The sequence below is a fragment of the Hibiscus syriacus genome, unplaced genomic scaffold, assembly GCF_006381635.1.
Source record: "Hibiscus syriacus cultivar Baekdansim isolate YM2019G1 unplaced genomic scaffold, ASM638163v2 tig00111410_pilon, whole genome shotgun sequence".
NCBI classification, from domain to species: domain Eukaryota; kingdom Viridiplantae; phylum Streptophyta; class Magnoliopsida; order Malvales; family Malvaceae; genus Hibiscus; species Hibiscus syriacus.
In genome coordinates, this window is record NW_024063087.1 from 248,024 (window position 1) to 264,568 (window position 16,545).

Consider the following 16,545-nt stretch of genomic DNA (forward strand, 5'->3'; position numbering starts at 1 on the left):
CTCAAACTCAGGATCTCAAGAAAAACAACAATCTTTTAATTACTAAAGTCGATTGGTTCGTGTTGAATTTTAAATATGAATACCTAATAAGTCATCTTATTTTCCTTAGTAATTTAATATTTCAACATCTGTCAATATTTAATCTCGACTACGTCCCTTACCCCATGATCTTCAATGTCAGACCCTATAGGAATAATAAAAAAGGAAAACAAAATCAGATGGCCTCCCATGTTATAATTTGGCTGGTGAAATTATGGGTTGGTGGGGCACTTTGGTTCTTCTAGTTTTGGTTTTCTCTGACCCTAAAAAACCTTACTGAAGGTGAAAGCTTTGGGCATTTCTCTCTCTTAATTATTAGAATATTATATGCTGCTGGTGCTGGCTGATGGGGTGACGTAACTGAAGGTGACTGCCATGTAAAATCCTGCTCTTCTTCTATTCTTTGGCCATTCATTTATGGTAAATAAAAGAAGACCTGACTCCATTTTCACCTGTTTGGTTTAAGGGAAAATTTGTATGAGTGAGAGTGTGGGTTCCTCCACCAACTAAACTTTTTTATGCAACAAGATCAATTTGTTTCTTTTAAAATCAAATAAAAGCATTTACTATTTATGAATCGTTTGTTCTGGTAAAACAGCTAGATTGTGGAGATCGTGCATGTGAAAAATGTTTGTATCACTGCATTTTGCCTGCATCTTTGATCCTTTTTTCTTTCTAGGTAGACAGATCAAATTATCTTAAAACTGTAGCTTCAAAAATTGATGTTTTCCATTTTTTTTCAATTGTATTGTGTTTGTTTCGGATTTGGGGTGATTGCTTGATTTTCTGTGATAGTCCTAAAAAAGTCCCAATGTAGTAGGGTTTCAGTTTTTCTGAGGAGTCTTGATAGTATCTTTCAAGTTATATTATTGTTTGTCGGAGATGTAAGAGTCAATATATCTTCATTATGGTAAATTGTAGGACATTGGACGAGTCTCGTTTGTTTTGGTGGCATTCTCATGTTAGTTAGAGTGTACGTTTTTTCTAGGTGTTATGTCTTTTTAGTATTGTTGAAGATTTATAATTTTTTTTCTAATATCATATTTAATTTTATTTTATTCTAATATTAAAGCAACAAGTATCGATAAACTATCTATTGTTTAAGCAATATCAAATTTGTTAAAAGACATTCAATGTTCAAAATTTGACATTGTAAATAAAATAAATTACGTTGATGTAGGAGTAAGGTCCTTGCATTTATCATCTCATGTTTACACCCTTGAGGTTGGTGTTGATATTTAGGGCCTCGATTTTTTCTTTTGCCAAGCTGTTTTAGTAGTTTGGTCCTTCCGTTGTATTTCTCTACTGCGCTTAGTAGCTGCTCAAGCTTACGGATGAACCGAGATGATATATAAGATAATCTTCTCTCTAAAATTTTTAAATTCTCTTATATTTTAAATTTTTTATGTACTTTTTATTGATAATCTATTTCCATCCCCTAAAATTTTATAAGTTCGCTCTCTTCTAAAATTTTATAAATTCGCCATAACACAAAATCATACGTCCGTCTCTGCTCAAACTTGACGTGCAGGGGCGTACACAGGCCTAGGCCAACATAGGCCATGACCCACCCATTCCCAAAAAGGGTAAATTATTTATTTAGTCACTCACTTATTATTTAATTTCCGTTTTGGTCATTGAACTATTATTTATTTTAAATCACACTTAATGTTACGTTTTGATTTTGTTTTGGTCACTTGTCTTTAAAAAAATATGCTTAATGTAAAAATAAGTACCCAAACTATACCATTTTCTCCATTTAGGTGCCTATACTATTTTTCGGTCAATCCAGGTGTCTAGTGTTACAAACGTTACCACTTTAAGTGCCCTGGTTGTAATGGTTGCTAAAAATTTCCATTAAGTGACACGTGTTATATTCCGATAATTTTGAAGATTCTATTTTACAAAAAAACTATTATATTTCAAAAATATTTTTTAGAAAAAAACTCATCCCTTCGCCTCAGAACACCCTCCCTCTCATTCTCTCCCGTCCTAGTCGCCCCTTCTCACCACCCCCATACCAATCCTCTCGTTCCTTTCCTCTCCTTCCCCCTAGCCGCCCCCTTCCCCTAGCCCCTTCTCGTCCCCCTCCTCCCCTTCCCCTCCCTCTCCTATTACTTAATATTAACATTTAGTGTGTGGGGGGCAAAATAGGCTTTTAAAAATGACGAGGGACCAAAATGGGAATTATCCCATTTTTAAATGAAAACGCGCAAATCCTAATGCTCGGGTCGGGTTGACACGCGGGTCTAAAGCTGAGTTAGCGGGTTGCTATAAAAGCCAATATTTTGGCAAAAAAAAATCATTTTCTCATTTCAAAACACAAACCACCCCCTAATCGGTTTTCTCTCCTTTGTTCTTCAAAATGAAGAACAGTCGCCTGGGTTATTGATGAACCCAGAAACCGGCCACCAACGCCGCCTCGCCGGCCACCGTTCATCGACGGAGAAACATAAGAAAAATTATTTTTTTCAAAAGCCCTTGATTCCCTCATTTCAAAAATATATTTTGTTTTTAAAAACGAGCCTCGGGGAGGGCTAGATATGAGAGAAAAGATCTTGGTCCCTCCCCCCAAGTTCATCAGCCAACCACCCGTTCTTGGGCTTTTTGGGGTCAAAAATACAATAAGCAAACACGAACTACCACATGCACATATAAGGCCGAACAAGGTAAAGTAAAAAGAATACCTTTTTATTTCGATATTTCCTTTCAAAAGTTACAAATAGCTTTGTTCTGATTCTCACTATTTTTTGCGTATTTTTCTTGTGTATTTGTGTGATTTTCGTGTGTGATGTTACATCCTTTTATAGCCTAGGATTTACTATTTTTTAAATCTTATTTTTGAGTCTTATTTGAACTAAACTTCATGTTTGTTGGGTGTTTTCATATCATACGTCACCGAATGTGTTGTTGCACCGAGAAAACTGATGTTGGTTGCGGTCGTGGCGGGCTGTAACGGTGCTGTGGAGGGAAGGGGGCGACTAGAGCAAAGTGAGGGTTAGGGTTTTAAAACCCTAACTTATTCAGATCCAGGACGGTTCGGGTTGCCCCAAGTGATTTTTGGTTTCTGATGGGTAGTGGGTCACCTACTGTTTGGGCCACTGTTGACTTCATCTTGTAAATGGCTTTGGGCCGGCCTGGTTCTGTTATTGGACCTTTAACATGTAAACAAACAAAATAGATAATAATAAATATATATATGTTCAATATAATATATAAATATTATATATATGGTGATATAAATATGTAACACATGCGATATATCACATAAATCGGGATGAAATGACGTGTCTACAGCTGCCCCTCTTTGCTCATTATCGTGTAACAAAAATAGGGCAAAGATTTAAAAGACACAAATTTCGTCCATATCGAATGCCCTCTGTCGCAGAGTTGAAATCCGATGTCATGATGGATTTGTCATAACCCATTGGATCACGAAATGACTCCCTCGTCGTAAGGTTGAGTTGAAACAAAAAATTATGTGCGCGATATCCTTTGTCGTAGAGTTGAAACTGGACTCAGAGAATTGAAAAATAGCTCCAGGATCGTCTTCTAGCCTAAGACACTTCATCGTGAAGCTGAAACTTGACTTGAAGACTTCGGTGTTGCTGTGTTAAGATGACTCCTTCATCGTGAAGTTGGGTCAATCTTTTGGGTAAGATATCATTCGTTGTGAAGTTGAAATAGTAGGAAAATCGAAAAGTGGCTTATTGTTGCCATTCTTGACCTTGGTCTTCTCCTCGACTTAAAGACCCGGGCATGAAAATCTCGACCAGAAAGTAGTTCCTTGTTGCTACCTTACGGTGAATATGTCTTCGAGTTGAATGGTATCAATCTCGATAGTGTTTGTTGACAGATAACTCTTCTCGTCTTTGAGTTACGCTATGCTTGGATGGGGAGTAAACCCTTGTTGTTGCAGCTGACTTATTCACCGTAAAATTAAGTTGATCCGTTGGGCATGGTATCATTCGTTGTGAAGTTGAAATTGTGGATGACTCATTCGTTGTGAAGTTGAGCTTTGAGTTGGATATCCTTCGTTCTGAAGTTGAAATCCAATCTTGTAAATTTATTACTTCGAGTTCAATATCATTCACTGTGAAGTTGAAATTGACTCAACAAGAATCTGCAAAATTATGCATATATGTTATGCTATGGATGCAATGCTATTAGGTATACCTAAAATGCATATGTGAAATATGTTATTTTGGGTTCTGGAGAGAAATCTCGATCTCCGGTTGCCTGTCTGGAATCTTGATTCTGGAATCTTAATGTTCTGATTCCCGATCTTGAATTCTTCAAATGTTTAAATATGATGTGTAAATTTAATTTTTTTATCCTTGATTTGGGAAATACTTCTCAACCATCTCAAGTATAGTGCATGAGCCTTGATCGGCTTCCGAGTACCTGTACTTTTCAAAAATCTTTGTACAATAATATGTAATTATCTTTTTCAGACGTGAATAAATCATTAGGTTTAAATTCAACCTAAGATGCTTTAAAAGGAATTGGTTTAGAGAAATGATCATTTTTATTCATAAGGAAAAAGGAACAAACGATACATGACAAACATTCTGGAAAATGAATACATCAATGAAGTATGGATGGATGTCTTAGATCTCAATAATGCAGGCACTCTTGAACTGATAAGCCGTTAGGTGACCTTTGTCAACACACCTTTTCGTCCTACTAGGATTCAAACTCCTAAAAATATGATAGAATTTTGCTAGGATTCAAACTCCTTAAAATAGGATAGAGTTCTACTATGATATAAACTCCTAAAGATAGGATCCACAAGCACTATAAATAGTCATTGTAACTCACTATTGGAGGAGACGATTTACAGACAAAATACAGAGGAAAACACGGAAAATACAAAGGCAAAGCTATTGTAAACGATTCGAAAAGGAAATAAAAGGTAGCATTTTTTTTATTCATTCATTTCTCGCATGTGCATGTTATTTTTTTGAGATTTGGTTCGAATAACCCAAAACGTGGGTTGCGCCGATGACCAAAAATGGGTGGGGTTTCGAAGTTTCGAACCTAGATCTACCCCGAGGCGTGTTCATTTTTTATCCCCCTAATGCGTAATATCAACGTTAATTGTCTTTCAAATTTGGCCCGAATCTTTATTTTTCTTTATATTAGTCCTTTTATTTATTGTATAGATATTTTTTATTTATTTATTATTTACATTATCATTATATAAATATATATACATATGTTCTTTTAAATGATTTTCAATTGATTTTTTACACTATATATTATTATTATCTATACATATATATTTTTTATTTATATTCATTTGGTTATTTTTTAATACTATATTTATTATTTATATATATATATATACTTTTTTTTTAAATATTTTACTTATAAGCGTATTATTACTATATATATGTATATATATTGTAATTATTTTTATTTAGTTTTTTTTTCTTTATCATTATACATATATATATGTATGTTTTAAATAGTTTATTTATAAGCCAATTATCATTATATGTATACTTTTATATTTGGTTTATATATTTATTTGTTTTTGTTTTTGGTTTTTTTTTATATTATATTATATTTTCATATTACTATTATTATTGTTATGATTATTACTTTTCTATTTTACTCATTTATATATATATATATATATTAATATTTCATTTATTTATTTATTTATTTTTCCTTTTATTTTTGTTTTACTTATTTTTATTCTTCATTTTTTCATTTATTCATTTTTTCCCTCTGACATCTTATGACTTTTTAAGGGTATTTTCGTCAATTAATCAGAGGTAAGTAATTCATTATCAAATTTTACCTTTTAATTTAAAATTACAATTTTCTTAATTAAGACAACGGAAAATTACGTAGTACCGAAAGGGCGGTTCAAGGGTGCTAATCCTTTCTTGACCGTAACCGACTCCCGAGCCCGACATATTTCTGGTAAGACGCAAATCAGGTAAGAAATAGGGTATCCGATCAACCCATTTATTTTTAAATAAATGATCGGTGGTGACTCCCAATCTACATTTTTCAAGTCGAAGCCCAATCCCGGGGCCCAACCGAAATACGGTTGCGATAGCTTGGCGACTCCGCTGGGGACACATGTAAGTGAGTCATGCTAAGGTAATTTCCAGTTGTCCTTTTAATGAAAAGGGTAAGTTTAAATTTTAAGGTAACATTTCGATCCTTATTACTTACTTTTGATTATATTTTCGAGTAAAAAGTTGTACTGACCGTTTTTTAATGATTTCAGCCCTTAAAGATTTTTCATCCAAAGGCTCTATACCCGAGCTCCGAACCCGTTTTAAGTGGGGGTGAAAGCGACGCCTTCGTGTGAATTATTCATTGTATGGGCCTAGCAAGTAACCTTCGGGATTCATATACCTTATGCCTTCGTGTGAATTTATTCTCCGTATGGGCATAAGGGAATGTTTCCTCTCAAGTTTAACTTAGTCTACACAAGCCTGTGATGGGTTTAGGACTAAGGGTCTGGTAAGCCCAAGGGGGCACCGACAAGGAGAACTCGAGTACATTTTTTTAAAACCTAAACCCGGAGACTACAAGGAGTTAGGGCCCACCCCAAAACCTCGTTTTAAACCATAGGATGCCAAAATTATTTTCTTCTTTACTTTATGTTCAAAACATGTGAACTAGAAATTTATGCGGTTATGACTTGTTCAAAATCAACTTGCGGGATATAGATCATATCCGGGTAGGAATAATAAGCATGTGGGGTAGATATCATATGGGGTAGGACTTTTATTTTCATGATTGCTTTGATTATTATCTTTACCTTACTAACTCTTTTCATTTTTTTCCTCTCTTTTATTTTATTTCCATCATCTGCATCATTCAAAAGAGGTGTTGATCCACCAAAAAATGTGTTCGTTAACCATAAATAATCTGTATTAATGGACAAAGGTGTTATAATACAGGAGATTAAAAACCTCGAGGTACGACTATGGTCCGAGAAGACTCAGAAAGAAAAGGGAGACAGTCTTCAAGGAAGTTATGTGTCAGAGTTTGTTAGCTATGCCTCTATCAGCCTAAAATAGAACAATGTGCAAGAACTTCGAGACATCTGGGACAGTTGAAAGAATGATCGAAAATAGAAGTTCAGTCAGTGGTATGGTGACATTGCACTTTTGCTTCATGTTAAGACCGGTGAGCCCTTAATTAGAGCCTTGGTTCAATTCTGGAACCTGAGATACAGTTGCTTCACTTTTAACCAAGAGGACATGGTACCTACCATCGAGGATTATACTACACTATTGCACTGTGAAAGCATTAAACTGGAGCGAGCCTACATCAAACACATCAAGAGTCAGCCTTTCAAGAACAGACTGGCTAAGATTGTAGGAGTTGATGAAAAGTGGGTGACTGACCGACTCTGAAACAAAGGTAAAGTGCAAGGAATTCAGTGGATCCACATAAGGAAACTAATGAATGACCACCCTGATGAATGAAAGACTATAGACCTTTTTTACACTAGGTCTGTATGGCTTGATCATCTTTCCGAAGATTTTGGGATGCATTGACGCAGCCGTGATGGAATTATTTGAGAAACTTCTGAAACGAGTCAACCCAGCACCAACCATCTTAGCCGAGACCTTTCGGTCTCTCAATCATTTCCGAAGAGCTGGCGGAGGTAGATTCATTGGATGTGTTTAGCTCCTTCAAGTCTGGATTCACAGCCACTTCTGGAAGACTAATTGGGTTGCCTACCGCCGATTTAGCACTACGTATTCACCTTTGAGAGAGTTCATCACCATGAAATGGCATGAAGAAACTTCAAAAGAGAAGTGGATGAAAGTATTTACTCATCTATCAAGACCGAGATATTACTTGGAGCGCCCCCTGGTTGTTCCTCAGTGATGTTCTTTTTTGATTTGGGGACTCTGACACTATGACCTTACCTGAACTTTGGGATGCAGTTGGGTATGCTCCATTGTTAGCACTTAGACATTATGGGGCACGTCAATTTGTCCCAGCAACATGCGGACTAGCTAAATCAGAGTTTGAGTATCACGGTGACAACTATAAGAAGATGATCAAGGAAGAAGTCGATTCATGGAAGAAAGTATTCCGGATGGATGTTGTAGCTGCCAGAAACATGCTTAATCCGGACTATGTGGAGTGGCGAAGATTGAGAAAAAATGACAATATCCCGGTGCCAGACTGTGAGGACACCTGAACCCTGGAAGAACATCTCAGGCCCGTCTTTTTTGAACTTGAGATAGCCAAGATAGAGTTTGAAGCTGTGAATAACGAGCTGAAGCAGAGGGTAAAGGAACTTGAAGCTGAGCGCTATCAGTAGAAGCTAGATGTCGACTCTCAGAAAGATCGAGCAGATAAACTTGAAAAAGAACAGAAAAAGTCTGTTTTGAGCTCGAAGACTTGAGAAATGGGTATCAAGATAAAGTCAAGGATAACTCCAAGTTGAAAGTGGCTTCTGAATACTGGAAAGACGAAGCTCATAGCCTAAAAAGAAAGTTCGAAGGGCCTGATGAGAGAGCTTGGAAGAAACAGATGAAGACTGCCCAGAGGCGCTTAGCAGAGAGTCAGCATCAAAACCAATGCTTGAGAATCCAGATGGCTAATCTGGAGAAACAACATGAGAGAGATGACAAAACAATAGCTGAGTTAGAAGCTATTGTAGATGGGTTCAAGAAGAAAGTGAGCGAGCTTCAGATAGTGCTCTTCGACGGAGGTTTACAGTGGCGTTTCCGTTGGGAGCAAGCACAACAAAGGGTTAAGGCCAGAGACGCAGTCATCCGAGACTTTCTAGATCAAGTACAAAAGGCAACTCGTCATCTACACGGCCTGGAAAAGGAAGCTGGAATGGTCCGACAAGGCATACAACCAGTGACAGATGAAGGCAGAAGCCTTGTCAATCTACTAGAAGTTGTTCGGGGTCTAGAGGATTTAGTCCGAATTTACCTTTGATCGTTTTTATGTCTCTGACAAGATGAAACATTTTTGTCTAAGTAAAGATTATTTATAATAATGGACACTTTTGTGGATCAATGCCTCGAACATTTCATGTATTCTTGCATTTTGCATTTTTGCCTTTTTGCATCTTCATCTACATTTTCAAGCATTTTCACAAACATGAAATTAAGTCATGAAGGACTCGATGAAGTAGATTTAACCACATGAAAGCAAGATTGTAACATTAAAGAGCCTGATCAGCTGATGGTAGGACAAAGCCGGCCAGGATGATCTAAGAAAAGAATCCCCATATCCTAAGAACTACGATGTTGAAGCTGTTAGGTGTTACCACATAAGAAGCCCCAAACATTCCTCTGAGAACTATAAGGCGCTGAAGCGCAAGATCCAAAACCTGATGGATTCAGGGGCATAAACGGTCGAAGAAGGGGGTATGACATATACCATTTGCACTTAGAGGATTGTTTTGTTTAAACACGTCTCTAATCTTTCATCGTTTGCTTAATCTTTTAAAGAATTGAATTTATGTTACTTTCTAAGGTGGAGCAATTGAACAAATTCTAATCTTTAGTTCTTCGAATATTAAATGAATTAAGGATTCTTTTAATTCTTTAAGAATTATAGATTTTTGACATATGGCAAGGTTAGACTTTTCTTATCCTGTCTCAAACCCCAAAACAAAATACCTTGATTCTTTACCCAAAATAACTCATGGTCATTACCAAAAAGACCAAATTTTGACATTACCTCCCTTTGAAATTCTTGAACATTACCTTTATCTTTTTGATACACCCACACATTTCTTTGAGTCAATAAGATCACACCACTATCTTTTTTAGACTCAAAAAAAACCTTTCTTACCATTAAAACCCAAGGCATTGAGTTGTTCATTTTAACATGAGCATTCTTCTAAAGAACCAACTTGGGGTATCTCGCGGGGAGCCTGAACATTAAGACATCTGGAAAAAAAGAAGAAAAATTCATTCGAAATAATTCTATAATGCATTAATTACACTGTTTTCATATGAATATAATTAATCTTGAAAATCTATCCCCCTATGGATATCTCTTCTGTGAAGATTTACATGTATGAAATGATGAACGACTTTCTTTATTTATCCCTTCACAACAGGAGAAAAAAATATATCCCTTGTGTCCCCTTTTGAGCCTGAAGTATTTTTCTTCTGATTCAATCCTAACCAAGGATCACCCTCCACACTGGGGGGCAAGGTGGAAGAAATATGCTCACATGAGCGAAGACATTGATTCAGATGAGATACCAAAAGGTGGACCAAATGGCAAGTGCGAAGATCCAATCAAGAACAAAAATGAAAAAAAGCAAAAAAGCAAAAAAAAAACAAAGAAAAAAGAGAAACAAGAACAAAAATCAAAAAGAAAAAGGGACAAAAAACACATGGAAAGATTCCCTAAAAAATGGCACATCAAGCTTCAAACTATGAGATTGATCAAGCACAATCATTCCCGAATCACTGAATCACTTCACTCGAAGATCATAGAGCATCAAGAGAGAGAAATATTTTGAGCAGGATTGAAGACATCATAATGAATTGATCCTTGGTTCAACACCCTGAAACACTTATTTGAAATGGCACATCAAGCTTCAAACTATGAGATTGATCAAGCACAATCACTCCCGAATCACTGAATCACTTCACTCGAAGATCATAGAGCATCAAGAGAGAGACATTTTGAGCAGGACATGATTAAAGGCATCAGAATGAATTGATCCTTGGTTCAACACCCTGAAATACTTGTTTGGGCCTATTTATCCTTTTCTTTCATAACCATGAACCCTAACCTATATTACGTGCCTTAAAAGTCCCTTCTAATCATACATGGATTTCTAAACATAAGAGATTATCTTCAGATTTCATCCCGCCCATCAGGATTAATCTTTGTTTGCAAAAAACAATGTAATTAATGCATGGTAGAGAAAAATAACAAAGGGGGGGGTTCAAGACGTAAATCCTGAATAACGTATTGAAACCAAAGGAGGGTTCGAGTTGAAAACCTGAAAAGGCAGCTCGAATATAAAAATTGTGCAACTGAGGCGATCACACAAATTCTTTGATATGGCATCACACAACCCGAGTGTGACCACGAAGGTTGGGAGTCAAAGAACACTTCCAGTAGAGGAGCATGCAAGCTACCCCATCAAACCGTTGAGCATCAACTGCCAAACCTATGAGCATCAAATTCCAAACCTTTGAGCATCAAATGCCAAACCTTTGACCAAACATAATAACCTGAGATTTTTTTTATCCTTTCCTTACTTAACCACTTCCCAAAAATAGCTTTGATCTTGACACTTGTCAAATAGCTATAATTCATTGAAGGATTAACAATATAATTAATTCTTTGATATCCGATGAACTCTAGTTTATGATTCGTCTCAATTGTAAAACCGTGAAAGTGACAATATTTTCAAAACTTTGGATCAAACATTTTTCAAAACTCTTTTAATTGATATTTTCATAACTTTGAAAATAAAAGAGAAAGAAAAACATTTTTTTCAAACAAGACAGTCTCTCTAGAGTGGATCTTGGTAAATGACATGTGACTTTTAGACACAAAACTCATGCTCAGAATCAATACTGAAGCAATAAATGAGGAACATTTGGGGCATCTTTGATTCAACATCAAATATTGGGGTATTTTTGGATTCAAAATCCTAATGCAAATTATCAGACCTTTTTCACGAGATAAAATATAACCAATTCATGTTACATGTATCTTATGTATACATTTTAGAGCATCATATTTATCATTTTCCACATACATAATTTTTTTGCAGCTTTTAGAGTCAAGTTTCGACTTCAAGACGAAGGATACTCGATTCAAAAGCACCTTTAAAGATTCATGTTGGTTGCTTAACTCAGCAACAAGAAGCTACACTTCGACCAACTCGACAGATTGAAAGTTTCTCTCGAACTCACAATTTGCTCGAGAGTAGATTTTAACTTCACAACGAAGGATATCTAGCTCGAAGCCAAACAACCACGATTTCAAATCAACGATGGAGGATATCGTGCCACTCAAGACAACACAAGTTCAACTTCACAATGAAGGGATCGCTAGTTGTCAACAAACAACTTCTCAATTTCAGAGCCAATTTCAACTTCACAACAAAGGATATTGGACTCCAGACAACGCAAGTTCAACTTCACGACAAAGGGACCGCTGGTTGTCAATAAATAATTTCTCAATTTCAGAGCCAATTTCAACTTCACAGCGAAGGATATTGGACTCCAGACAACGCAAGTTCAACTTCACAACGAAGGGACTGCTGGTTGTCAACAAACGACTTCTCAATTTCAGAGCCAATTTCAACTTCACAACGAAGGATATTGGACTCCAGACAACGCAAGTTCAACTTCACGACGAAGGGACCGCTGGTTGTCAATAAACAATTTCCCAATTTCAGAGCCAATTTCAACTTCATAGCGAAGGATATTGGACTCAAGACAACGCAAGTTCAACTTCACGACGAAGGGCCCGCTGGTTGTCAATAAACAATTTCCCAATTTCAGAGCCAATTTCAACTTCACAACGAAGGATATTGGACTCAAGACAACGCAAGTTCAACTTCACGATGAAGGGCCCGCTGGTTGTCAATAAACAACTTCCCAATTTCAGAGCCAATTTCAACTTCACAGCGAAGGATATTGGACTCCAGACAACGCAAGTTCAACTTCACGACGAAGGGACCGTTGGTTGTCAACAAACAACTTCTCAATTTCAGAGCCAATTTCAACTTTACAACGAAGGATATTGGACTCTAGACAACACAAGTTCAACTTCACGACGAAGGGACCGCTGGTTGTCAATAAACAATTTCCCAATTTCAGAGCCAATTTCAACTTCACAGCGTAGGATATTGGACTCAAGACAACGCAAGTTCAACTTCACGACGAGGGACCGCTGGTTGTCAATAAATAACTTCCCAATTTCAGAGCCAATTTCAATTTCACAGCGAAGGATATTGGACTCCAGACAACGCAAGTTCAACTTCACGACGAAGGGATCGCTGGTTGTCAACAAACAACTTCTCAATTTCAGAGCCAAATTCAACTTCACAACGAAGGATATTGGACTCCAGACAACGCAAGTTCAACTTCACGACGAAGGGACCGCTGGTTGTCAACAAACAATTTCCCAATTTCAGAGCCAATTTCAACTTCACAGCGAAGGATATTGGACTCAAGACAACGCAAGTTCAACTTCACGACGAAGGTACCGCTGGTTGTCAATAAACAACTTCCCAATTTCAGAGCCAATTTCAACTTTACAGCGAAGGATATTGGACTCCATACAACGCAAGTTCAACTTTACGACGAAGGGACCGCTGGTTGTCAACAAATAACTTCTCAATTTTAGAGCCAATTTCAACTTCACAACGAAGGATATTGGACTCCAGACAACGCAAGTTCAACTTCACGACGAAGGGACCACTGGTTGTCAATAAATAATTTCCCAATTTCAGAGCCAATTTCAACTTCACAGCGTAGGATATTGGACTCAAGACAACGCAAGTTCAACTTCACGACGAAGGGACTGCTGGTTGTCAATAAACAACTTCACAATTTCAGAGCCAATTTCAACTTCTCAGCGAAGGATCTTGGACCCAAGACAACACAAGCTCAACTTCACGACGAAGGGGCGGCTGATTGTCAACAAAATTTCATTCAGAGTCAATTTCAACTTCACAGCGAAGGATATTGGACTCGAGACAACACAAGTTCAACTTCACAACGAAGGGACAGCTGGTTGTCAACAAATAATTTTCCGGTTCCAGAGCCAATTTCAACTTCACGACGGAGGATATTGGACTCAGAACAATGCTACTTACTTGGATTTCAACTTCGCGACAAAGGATATCCAATTTCAGGCTCAACTTCACAACGAAGGGGCCACCCGCGGTTTCAACTTCACAACGAAGGGAATTGTGCACACAAGCATCATCCATCTTTAGATTGGATTTCAACTTCACGACGAAGGATCAAAGAAGGAGTATCTGTCAACAAAGACCTTCGAGTTCGACTACGCTCAGCTCCAAGGCACATCATTTACAGCATAACTCAAGGCTAGAAGGGTTATCTGCCATCAAAATTGTTGAGTTCGATTCCATTCAGCTCGATGACACATCAATCGCCCTACTTTCCAGTTGCAGTCGAGGTTTTCAAGTCGAGAAGAGGACCTGGGTTAACCGTGCTTTAGTGACAAGCAACCATTTTCAAGCAAAAGCTATCTGTCAATGAAGATTTCTCAGTTCGATTCCGATCCAAGGTCTTTAAACCGAGAAGAAGACCGAAGGGTAACGAGAAGCCACATGCTGATTCAAATTCCGAACTACGGCTTCAATTTCATATCATTTCAAGATGAACTCGGCTTCACGACGGAGGAGTCATCCGTAACTCAATTCGACAGGGAGTTATTGAAACATCAGAGTCAATTTTCAACTCCACCGAACGAAAAGTGTGTCTTGTAATCTTTTCCCTATCCCCGTTACACGACTATGGGCAAAGAGGGGCAGCTGTCAACACACCTTTTCGTCCTACTAGGATTCAAACTCCTAAAAATATGATAGAATTTTGCTAGGATTCAAACTCCTTAAAATAGGATAGAGTTCTACTATGATTTAAACTCCTAAAGATAGGATCCACAAGCACTATAAATAGTCATTGTAACTCACTATTGGAGGAGACGATTTACAGACAAAATACAGAGGAAAACACGGAAAATACAAAGGCAAAGCTATTGTAAACGATTCGAAAAGGAAATAAAAGGTAACATTTTTTATTCGTTCATTTCTCGCATGTGCACGTTATTTTTTTGAGATTTGGTTCGAATAACCCAAAACGTGGGTTGCGCCGATGACCAAAAATGGGTGGGGTTTCGAAGTTTCGAACCTAGATCTACCCCGAGGCGTGATCATTTTTTATCCCCCTAATGCGTAATATCAACGTTAATTGTCTTTCAAATTTGGCCCGAATCTTTATTTTTCTTTATATTAGTCCTTTTATTTATTGTATAGATATTTTTATTTATTTATTAATTACATTATTGTCATTATATAAATATATATACGTATGTTCTTTTAAATGATTTTCAATTGATTTTTTTACACTATATATTATTATTATCTATACATATATTATTTATTTATTTATTTATATTCATTTGGTTATTTTTTAATACTATATTTATTATTTATATATATATATATATACTTTTTTTAAATATTTTACTTATAAGCCTATTATTACTATATATATGTATATATATTATAATTATTTTTATTTAGTTTTTTTACTTTATCATTATACATATATATGTATGTTTTAAATAGTTTATTTATAAGCCAATTATCATTATATGTATACTTTTATATTTGGTTTATATATTTATTTGTTTTTGTTTTTGGTTTTTTTTTATATTATATTATATTTTCATATTACTATTATTTTTGTTATGATTATTATTTTTCTATTTTACTCATTTATATATATATATATATATATATATTAATATTTCATTTATTTATTTATTTATTTTTCCTTTTATTTTTCCTTTTATTTTTTTTTACTTATTTTTATTCTTCATTTTTTTCATTTATTCATTTTTTCCCTCTGACATCTTATGACTTTTTAAGGGTATTTTCGTCAATTAATCAGAGGTAAGTAATTCATTATCAAATTTTACCTTTTAATTTAAAATTACAATTTTCTTAATTAAGATAACGTGAAATTACGTAGTACCGAAAGGGCAGTTCAAGGGTGCTAATCCTTCCTTGACCGTAATCGACTCCCGAGCCCGACATATTTCTGGTAAGACGCAGATCAGGTAAGGAATAGGGTATCCGATCAACCCATTTATTTTTAAATAAATGATCGATAGCGACTCCCAATCCACATTTTTCAAGTCGAAGCCCAATCCCGGGGCCCAACCGAAATACGGTTTCGACAACCTTGAACGCAGTCTTTGTCAAGGGATCTTCTAAGATGTGACAACGTTCAGGAGAGTACAACCTTTCTCCGACTCGTTAAGTCTGTAGAAGATACAGATGTTAGGATGTTTCCACTGTCTAGATTTCTTGAATCAATATCCAAATCACCCTTTTAGGTTTTCAATTTGGACTCGTCATTGGTTTTAAGACGCCCTTTGCGGGTTTTCATCTTGAACCTACCTTATTTATTGACTGCGTCCGAATTGACGGGATTTGGCAGTTCCGACTCGTCCATTTCACCCAGGACAAGTGCTCTCCCAGAGAAGGCTTTTTTCACGGCATAAGGTCCCTCCCAATTTGGCATCCATTTTTCTCTGAAGTCTTTTTGAATTGGACAAATTCTCTTAATCATAAGATCTCCTTCACAAAATACTCTTGGGTGCATATTCTTGTCATGTTCTCGAATCATTCGTTTTGATAGATTTGACCATGATGAATGACTTTTAATCTCTTTTAATCTATCAGGTTTAGCTGATCATATCGAGATTGCACCTATTCTACATCATCTAATTTGACTTCTGACAAAACCCAGAGTG